The following is a 10,941-nucleotide window of genomic DNA, read 5'->3' as shown; positions in this document are numbered from 1 at the left end:
GAATAATCTCAGGAGTGATCGGCGTTATGTGTGAGGAGCATTTGATGGTTCTGGACCTGTGCTCAATGGAGTTCAGAGGGATGGTGGGGGTGGTGGGGGATGTATGGTTAAGTAAACCTACCGAATAGTGAAAAGCCTGGATACAGTGGACATGGAGAGGATGTTTCCATTAGACAGAGTCTGTGATCTGACAGCACAATCTCAGAATAAAGATGCTTCCCGTTAAAGTTCAGTTGAGAATTTTTTTTTGCCAAAAGGTGTCCGAAGTGTGGAATTTGTTGCCACAGAGTGTGGTTGAGGCTGCCATTTGGGTATATTTATGACAGAGATTAATATATTCAAGATTGCTAAGTAGCTTCAGGGTTACAGGAGGAAGGCAGGAATATGGTGTTGGAATAAAATCAGCCATGTTTGAATGGTGGAGCAGATCAGATGGATCAAATCACTTAATTCTGTTCCTTATGTCTTACCATGACTGAATGATGGCTCCTTCTTATCCCATATTCTTTTGTGTCATGTGAGGGACAATAAAAGATTGTTCACTGAGATCATTATATCTGCCTTCAACGTTTAAATTTCAGTGAGTTTTGTTCTTAGTAACACTAAGCAGAAATGTTTGGTTCTCCTTATTATTGTTAATGTGCTTCATTATCTTTCATGTTAAAGTTAGACCTGCAGTGAGAGATTTATTGGAAGAAAAACCACGACTGAAGACGAGGGAACAGCAACAAGTGAACCAGCCCGAGGATTGAGAGCATCAACTGGAGAGAACCCATCTGACTCGGAGATTCCAGTGATTCAGTCAGGAGAAAGTTTGGTGAGTCTCATTTACTCAAACATTGGTCCTTTAGACATTACATACCTGTACAAGGGAAGGTCAGAAACAGCTGGAGTGAGACTGAATGTGCCCTGCAGAACCAGTTTTGCCTCTGTCAGACCCAGTTGCAATCAGTCCAGGTCTGGTAATGAGCTTCCAGCAGCCCAGCCCTTTAAAACCACTCCCATTCTGTGGAAATCGAATCCGGAGAGAGTCACTCGGAGACCATATAGTACAAACTCTTTATTCCAAGTATCTGGGGCTTACTCAGTTAGTCACTCAAACAGGAACAGTCAATGACTGTTCCCACCCAATCCACTAACTGGCTAACAATTCCCCTTCACCACAGATATATCCGTCCAGGTACTCCCCACACAAGACAGGCTGGAACCAAAGTTATTTACTACATGACAGGCTGGAGCCCCTAAAGACAAATTACAAAATAGTCATAATGGCTTACACACACAGAACAGACTGAAGCTGCCCTATCTCTATGCATGAGTGCACAAGGAGATAAGCATCCTGAAACCCTAGCTAGCTACCCTCAAGAAGAAATATGGCTCAGCACGGCTTAGTACATCTGTTGATCATCAGCAATTTCTTTCAGAAAAACAGGCTGCTATTTTTTAACGAAGTGTTAAACCATACTTCATCATTCCCTTTTTGATCATTACATGTCAACAAAACAGTAATTTTTTAAAGAGAAAGCAACCGAGTACAGCTTTGACTTCTCAGTGGGTAAAAACGGCATACAACAGTAACTATAACAAAGATTTGTACAACTATTAGGCCATAATGCAATATCATGCCCCACATATTACCAAACAGGCCTTCGAAGATCACCATTTCAACCCTTCCGTGAACCTGTGTAAATCCTGCCCTACTTTCTTGATGCTGTCAATCTCCTTTGCAGTGTGCTCGGAGAGGGGTGTAATGTTAGTAGATTCATCAGGGATATACGTGCAGCATTCTGTGTCAATAACAGCACAGGTTCCCCCTTCTCAGCTGGGATAAAATCTAAAGCCGTAAGATTCTATACGACTGTTTGCCAGATTGCAATCATTTCAGTGGATATTTCTTTTGCTTGGGCCTGTGTTTCTGTCAGGGCCCCTGCAGTGTTGTGGCCAGCTCCTCAAGTGCTGTAGCCAAATTGATTATCTCTCGTGAATTCCCGGCTACTCCATAGGAGAGAAAAACTATCATCAAAGATCGCTAAGTCTCAGTTATTCCTTCCGCTGCTGGGCGCCTGCAAGTATGGCCACGATGCATGTTTCCCAGTGTTGGAAGTTCCGTTTGGTGGGGGCCTGAGATACATCTGTCAAAACACTGTGTCTGTCAGGGCCCCTAGTTCTACCCGTTTGACATTAAGTGTGACAGAGACAGAAAGATCGTAACTGGATGCTGGGGTGAGCCCTCTCAAAGACATAAACACAAACACCACTGTTACACACCCGTAACGGTTTAAATGAACCAGCAGCAATAGACCACACCTGGAGTCTGGTTTTGATGTTAAAAGCACTGTCTTTATTAGTATCTACTTGTATAACAACTTAAGCAAAATAATCTAAAGTTAAAGGTGTTATGAGTACACATATGTGTAAATATAACTCCCAAACCACTGAGCTCAGGGAATAACAAGCTCAAAGTCTTGAGATGGTGAAGCATGAAAGTTCAGTTCAGCCATGGAATAAATGACGAGAGAGAGATATTTGTAATCCAAGGTGAATGTCGAGCGAAGGCAATTATGTTGAATTCCACAAATTCCACAGTGGTAAAACAGGATAACAGTCGCTGTAGGTCTTATCCGTCGTTGTTCTAAATCCACATACAAATTATCACCAGAAGCAGCTTATCAGAGGAGTACTGTCTTCAGAAGGATCTGCCACCCAAGCAAGGGTTAACACACAGGTAGATTCTGCAAGGTACTCCCAATCCAGATCCAACAGACAAAATATTACCGACAGTGATTTCCACAGAATATCCCTTCTCACAAGTGGTTACCACATAACACACCCGAATCCAGCTAAGGGTTAACAAAAGTGGTAGCCACGAGATAGTCCAACAAAATCCCCAGATGGATTATACGAATTATCACCAACAGTGATTGGTCACAGGGGTACCTCTTCAAGTGAATTACCACACCCAGGCAAGGGTTAGCACAAGTGGTCCTCACAGGATACTCCCAAACCAACAGATCCACTCCAATGGATCAAACAAAGTGACAATCACACATTCGGTATACGCTGGATCAATAGTCAACCCACCTTGTGGGCACAGGAGAGTCCAAACAGTGGCCTTTGGCCACTAGGCCCTTTGTTTCGAACCTTACATCTTCTTTCTTTCTCTCTGGCTGACTGTGTGTCCTTGCTTAAACAAAACAAACTTTGAGCTATGTAAACACAAGCTGCCAGCAAGTGTAAACACGCTGCATGGTCAAATAGTTCCAGCCCTCTCTCTCTCTCTTTGTAAGATTCAAACAGGAGCCGAGAAAGCTGGCGGCTGACGTCACTCAGGCACTATCTCTCAAAATGACAGTCCAAGGCAAGAAACCGAGAGGTTCATCACTCTCTACTATCAACCAATACAATTTCCTTTATACCGAGAGAGTCATTCTACTCAGCTCCTTCAGTAACACATTTGTAGCCTGTTCGATGTATCCACCGAGATTGCCCCTTCAGTTTCACAGCTGTTGGAGTGGTCAGTAACACTTGATATGGTCCTCTCCACTGAGGTCTGAGTTTCCCTCAATCCCAGTTCCTGATCAGGATAAATTCCCAGGTTCTATGGTGGGATAGTCACTCCTCTTTGCAGGGTAGTTCTCTTCCTTGTAAGCCTGTCATACCTATGAATGTAACGCTTGGAAAATTTTGGTTAGTTGGCATATTTATTTCCCCATCTCTTCCAATATCTAATTTTGCTGGTAGGCTTTCTGGGAGCAATGGTGCACAAGGTCTTGGTCCCCAGGATATTCTCATGGGCCATGCATAAATGTTTTAAACTGGTGACAACCCCGCTTTCCCCTATGGGGTAACCCTCGTGGAGTAGGGCTAACGGTAGGACCTTCAACCAAGTGAGTCCAGTCTCCGCTGCTGGTCTGGCCAGTTTACTCTTCAGAGTGCCATTGGCTCTTTCCACTCTGCCAGTGGCCAGTGGGTGGTGTACACAGTGGAATTGTTGCTGGATAGCTAGTTCGTTACATACCCCTTCGTTTACTTTCACCACAAAGTGTGGGCCATTGTCAGAGCTCAGCATCTCTGGCAGGCCGTACCTGGGAATTATATCCCATAACAATACCTTCACAACAGTCATAGCGGTATTAATGGTAGTTGGAATAGCTTCAATCCATCTACTAAACACATCTATAATAACTAAGCAGTATCTATAGCAATGTACTCTAGGCAATTCAATAAAATCAACTTGTAGACACAGAAAAGGATCCACCTGTCAAGGGAGTCGCACCTGGTGTGCAGGGTACAGGTTATCAACCATTCCCTCCTTTCCCAGGTGTGTACAATTATGTATATAATCAACCAATATTGGTAAAAACTGTGTAGGAACACAAACCTGTCCCACTGGGGTGATCCAAAAACCTAGGTTGGGGTCTTTCTGGCACCCCATCGGGGACCACAGTTTGTGCTCCTCCTCAGAGGTGTCCCCCTGAAAATTACGTACCTCCCACATGTCCTGCAAACCCGTTCTGCTTTAGTCATGGAGGGTTGCTTGACGGGAACCCGAGGAGGCTACAACTACTGAGGATTGTGCCGCACTTTTCACTGTCTGATCTGCTAGAGCATTGTGTTTAGTGACACAGTCGGACATGCGTGTGTGGGCCGCACATTTAATAACAGCCAGAATGCGAGGTAGCTGCAGAGCGGTGAGTAAGTTGTTTACAATGGTGGCATTACTAATGGGATGGCCAGAGGAAGTCAGGAATCCCCATGTTCCCAGAGAGCTCCATAGTCATGTACAATTCCAAATGCATAACGGGAGTCTGTGTAAACGTTCCCACTTTAGTCTGTTGCTGGGATACAGGCACGAGTCAGAGCAAACAGCTCAGCCTTCTGGGCGGAGACAGCTGCTTCAAAAGAGGCCTGCTCAATTACTTCACTGTCCGTCACTATCGCATCGTTTCCCTGCTGGATCCACAAAAGAGCTTCCATCCTCATAAAATTGCTTCAGGCTAGAGGGGGATATTGCAGAATGGATGGGAGAGTCTGTCCTTCCTTCACGGTGATCCGGACAGGGGGATAGTTGGTGCGACCGACTTCATGGCCTGAATTTGCTCAGAGATGGGGTACAGCGTCTTGGGATCGGTCAATATTAAAAGTGTGTCTCACCAAATGTCCCGCCTTCACCTCAGACTCCTTCCAGTATCGGAGTTGGACCGCAGCCAAGTCTTGCCAGTCTCCCTCGGTGCTGGAGGCTTGTTTCAGCAAGGTGTAGGCAATGAACTCTGGGCTCTTTGGCTTGAACCCAGGGCAAACACTAACAGTGGATTGGGGATCTCTCCAATCATCATGACTGGGAACTTCTGTCCCTCGAGGGGTGCATAATATTGACTTTCCTCAGCTGAGCACCCCGTAATGTCACAGCACAGAGTCACATGGGGGTCGACCACTGGCAGAAGGGGTTCAGACGCAGTGGAGTCCAGATTAAATGCCCACCACTGGGAGGTCGGAAATTGGGGAAGCTATCAGTTGTTCACCTGTCACAGGGTGACACCATTGCCTGTGCAGAGAATCTTGACTTCCAACAGACAGAGCAAGTCTCTCCCTGCTGGATTACACCCCCGACTGTTATGTGAATACGTACGTTCCGTGCCTTTAAACCCAGACAGAATGAATGTTGCGTCTGATAACTGCAATCCCTTTTCCGATACTATTTCCCGATTGAGAGTGGTTGTAGTTGTCCCCATATCAATCATAAACGGAACTGGAATAGCAGCAACTGTCAATATTACATTGGGCTCTTCCTGAGGGCTGGTACTCACGGTAGGAAGCATCTTTGCTTGTCAATTTCTAAACGGGTTGCTGTCCCCACCTGTCCCTTGGTAGGTTGTTGTTCCCATTTCTGATCCGCAGATATAGCCCGCTCGCATCCTCCTTCCCACTGAACATATTCACCTTTAATATTCTTTTCATATCTTTTTATTATTATTATTATTCAAAAATAGCACAAGTGCATCGAAGTAACAACACTTACAATGCCTCATAAAAGAGGAAATTATCTTGAGGATTGAAAATTTTGTGAATTAAACTAAAAAGAAAAGTGAGGGGATAAAAGAAGAAACCCATTGGAGGTACAACCCCAGAGCCAAGCGTCATACAAAAAGCTTCTAAAAATAAACATCAAACCACCAAAAAGAAAGAAAAGATATATCAAAAAAATTTACATTTAGATCGTGGAGGAAATCTATCAGTTAACTGAAATGATAATAATGAGCAGATGATCCCCATCTTTTCTCAAAATCAAATAAAGGTACAAAGGTTCGACTTCTAATTTTCTCCAAGACACAGCATCACCTGAGAGAGCCATTGTGACAAAGTAGGAGCTGATATATCCTTCATTTCAACAAGGTGGCCCTCCTAGCTATCAATGTAACAAACATGTTGGTCAGACACAGAAATACCATGGATATTTTGAGGAATTATTCCAAAAAGCATAGTCAATTTATTAGGTTGTAAATTGATTCTGAGTGCTTTAGAAATTGTCGAAAAGACTGACTTTCAAAACTGTTTTAATATAGACATGACCAGAACATATGTGTCAGTGTGGCTATCTCATTTTTACATCTATCACAATACTTGTCAACATTGGGAAATATTTTTGGAAGTCTCTCCTTCGTCAAATGGTAATAATGTACAATTTTAAATTGAATCAGTGAATGACTAGCACAGATCGAAGAAGAGTTAACCAGCTTCAGAATCCATGTCCAATCCTCCCATATAAAAGGGAAATTGAGTTCCTTCTCCCAATCCTGTTTAATCTTAAGTAAAGGACGCTTATCCCTTTGTAATAATAAATGATAAATTCTTCCAATAGAACCTTTCAACAAGGGGTTCATATTCATAATAGTATCTGACAAATCAGCCTCCAATATGTAAGGAAAATTACTTAAATATTTTTGTAAAAAATGTCTAACTTGAAGATATTGTAAAAAATTTGAATATAAGAGAGAATACTTATCGACAAATTGTTCAAAAGACATCAATCTGCCTTCTTTAAATAAATCCAAAAAAGAATTAATACCTTTATTTTCCCAAAGTAAAAAAAATTGGAGCACTCCAAGAAGGTTTAAAAAGTAATTATGGTAAATTATACTACAAAGTTTAACTTTTTTACGATTAAAAAAAATTGCGGAACTGGTTCCAAATTTGTAAAGAGTGCTTAACCACAGGATATAGGTTTAAATTAGCAACTTTAGCTAATTGTATAGGTAGAGTAACTCCTAATAACGAAGTTAAATAAAACTGTTTCACAGCTCTCAGTTCCTGGTCTACCCAGATTGGCTGTTCATTCCTATCAATCCAATATAACCAGAAGGACATACCAGAAGTTAACAGCCCAATAATACATTCATAGATTAGGCAAAGTGAGACCACCATCCTTTTTCAACTTTTGCAAATGACATTTACCAATTCTTGGTCTTTTATTATCCCAAATAAAAGATAGAATAATAGAATCAATCCGATCAAATAACTTCTTAGTAAACAAAAACAGGAATATTCTGAAATAAATATAAAAGTTTTGTTGGGCGGAAGCAGACACTTTGCTTGCTTCCTCTGGAATAATCCCAAAAATTGCTGTAAGTGGATTAGGTTGAACATCCACATCTATAACTTTAGATAATATTCCAAACACATCCCTCCAAAAATTGTTTAAACTTACACATGACCAAAACATATGAGTTAGAGTAGCCACTTCTGCATTACATCTGTCACAAATAGGGCTTATATTAGAAAAAATATGCACCAATTTATCTTTGGACATATGGGCCCTGTGTACTATCTTAATCTGAATTTAGATATGGCGTGTGCAGATAGGTGAATTATTGACTAAATAATAAATTTTACTCCACTGATTATCTGAAAGTGAATGTTGAAGTTGTACTTCCCAGGTGCGTTGAACCCTATAATTAGGCGACATGCGAGCATTCATTAACTGTTTATAAAGGATTGCTATGAATTGTTTTTGAAAAGGTTTAAACTGAAAAATAGCATAAGCCAAATTTAAAGAGCAGGCTGAGGGGTAAATTGGTAAAAAATCACGTAAAAAATTCCCAACCTGTAAATATTTGAAAAATGTGTATTAGAGATAATCATATTTGTCCATTAACTGTGAAAAAGACATTAAACACTCTTGTAAAAACAAATCTTAAAAAGTCCACTAAAGGAGGAAAATTGGCTTTATAAAGATCCTGATATTTTTTAGTAATTATAACACCTAAATATCTAAAAGAATCCATAACTTTAAAAGGAATATTATCATATATAGAGACAGATTCATTTAAAGGAAGTAATTCACTTTTACTAAAATTTATTTTATATCCTGAAAGGTCTCCAAATTTGTCATATAATTTTAGCAAAGCAGGAATAGATTATTCAGGCTTAGATATATATATATCAATAAATCATCAGTGTAAAGAGAGATCTTGTGCATGGTCTCATTCACAAAAATCCCATGAATATTTTCGGCTTCACAAAGAGCAATAGCAAGGGGCTCTAATCTTAAGTTACATAACAAAGGACTTAATGGGCAACCTTGGCTTGTCCCCGTGATAGCTGAAAAAAGGAGACCTACAGTTATTAGTGACAACAGCAATAGGAGCTTTATATATCATTTTAATCCAATTATTAAAATTAATACAAAAACAAAATTTTTCTAAAGTATTAAATAAATATTTCCATTCGATTCAATCAAATGCTTTTTCAGCATCCAAAGATATAAGGCATTGGGGAGTTTTAGAAGAAGGTGAATGTATAATGTTAAATAATCTCTGAACATTTGAGAAAGAAAAATGACCCTTTATAAAGCCTGTTTGATCTTTAAAAATGACTTTACCCAAAATACTCTCCAACGGATTGGCCATCATCTTTAAGTGAATCTTAGCTTCAACATTCAATAATGAAATAGGTCTGTATGACGCAAAATCAAAAGGATCTTTATCCTTTTTGAGAATTAAAGAAATAGAAGCTTCATAAAAAGTAGAGGGTAAATCACTTTTCACAACAGATTCTTTAAACATCTCCAACATATATGGAGAAAGCAATTTTCCAAATTTTTTGTAAAATTCTACAGGATAACCAGCAAGTCCTGGGGCCTTACCAGATTGCATTGAGAAAATAGCTTTATGAATTTTGGATTCAGTAATTTAGGCATCCAGAATTTTTTGATCCTCAACAGAAATTTTAGGAAAAGCAATCGTTCGTAAAAAAAAAAAAACAACAACAACAACAACAGTCATTTCAGAAGAGTCCACTGGACATTGAGATTTATAAAGTTCAGTATAAAAGTCTTGAAAAATCTTATTAATTTCTTCATAATCCCGAGCCAGGGTGCCATCTTTTCTACGAATTTTCAAAATTTGCATCTTGGCTCCAGCTGATTTTAATTGAGATGCAAGTAGTTTATTATTTTTATCTCCAAACATATAAAATTGGGTCTTTATCTTAAGTAGATAACCTTCAATTGAATGAGTTAATAATAGGTTATATTATGATTGAAGTTCCACCCTTTTTTAAAATGTCAATATTAGGGGAAGTCACATAGATATTATCTAAATCTTTAATTTGTTTTGAAATTTTATCTAATTTTGCTTTAGTCTGTTTTTTAAGTTTAGTTGAATAAGAAATAATCTGACCACATAAAAATGCTTTGAATGTATCCAATATAATTAATTTAGACATACCTCCTATATCATTAAAAAGTAAAAAATTATTTTATCTGGCTTTCGATAAAACTAATAAAGTCAGAGCTTTGCAATAAAGTCTGAGACATGTGCCATGGTGGACGGCCAAAAATGTCATCGTCAAATTCAAAGGACAAACTCAAAGGCGCATGATCAGGTATAGCAATAGCGTCATATTCACAGTTTTTAACATTAGGCAAAAGACAGGGATCAACTATAATATAATCAATCCTTGAATATATTTTATAAACATGGAAAAAAAAAGAATATTCTCTGTTATCAGGGTGTAAATGCCTCCATAATTCGATCAACCCAAAATTGGTCAAAAAAGAGTTAATAGATAGATAGATAGATACTTTATTCATCCCCATGGGGAAATTCAACTTTTTTTCCAATGTCCCATACACTTGTTGTAGCAAAACTAATAACATACAATACTTAACTCAGTAAAAAATATGATATGCATCTAAATCACTATCTCAAAAAGCATTAATAATAGCTTTTAAAAAGTTCTTAAGTCCTGGCAGTTGAATTGTAAAGCCTAATGGCATTGGGGAGTATTGACCTCTTCATCCTGTCTGAGGAGCATTGCATCGATAGTAACCTGTCGCTGAAACTGCTTCTCTGTCTCTGGATGGTGCTATGTAGAGGATGTTCAGAGTTTTCCATAATTGACCGTAGCCTACTCAGCGCCCTTCGCTCAGCTACCGATGTTAAACTCTCCAGTACTTTGCCCATGACAGAGCCCGCCTTCCTTACCAGCTTATTAAGACGTGAGGTGTCCCTCTTCTTAATGCTTCCTCCCCAACACGCCACCACAAAGAAGAGGGCGCTCTCCACAACTGACCTATAGAACATCTTCAGCATCTCACTACAGACATTGAATGACGCCAACCTTCTAAGGAAGTACAGTCGACTCTGTGCCTTCCTGCACAAGGCATCTGTGTTGGCAGTCCAGTCTAGCTTCTCGTCTAACTGTACTCCCAGATACTTGTAGGTCTTAACCTGCTCCACACATTCTCCATTAATGATCACTGGCTCCATATGAGGCCATATAACTGACGCAAAATGATTTGGAAGTCGTTGATTAGTTGAGCTCTTATCAATCATAGGATTTAAGCAACAGTTAAAATCCCCACCCATTAACAACATATACTCATTTAAATCTGGCAGTAAAGCAAATTTTTTTTAAAAAAAAAGCAGGATCATCGAAATT

The 10,941-nt window shown here is 39.6% G+C and overlaps 1 protein-coding gene across 1 annotated transcript in view; it reads left to right on the top strand.

Annotated features, from left to right (window-relative positions):
- The first annotated feature begins 671 nt into the window (after window positions 1-671).
- Window positions 672-10,941, top strand: part of LOC140724156 (uncharacterized) — a 28,832-nt gene continuing 18,562 nt past the window's right edge. Inside the window, exon 1 of the mRNA XM_073038643.1 lies at window positions 672-817. The gene's annotated coding sequence lies outside the window, so the exon portion shown is untranslated. The remainder of the gene's footprint in view (window positions 818-10,941) is intronic.

The sequence above is a fragment of the Hemitrygon akajei genome, unplaced genomic scaffold (assembly GCF_048418815.1).
Source record: "Hemitrygon akajei unplaced genomic scaffold, sHemAka1.3 Scf000168, whole genome shotgun sequence".
In the NCBI taxonomy this organism is placed as follows: domain Eukaryota; kingdom Metazoa; phylum Chordata; class Chondrichthyes; order Myliobatiformes; family Dasyatidae; genus Hemitrygon; species Hemitrygon akajei.
The sequence above is the reverse complement of the archived record's forward strand: the minus strand, read 5'-3'. Positions and strand labels throughout refer to the sequence as shown.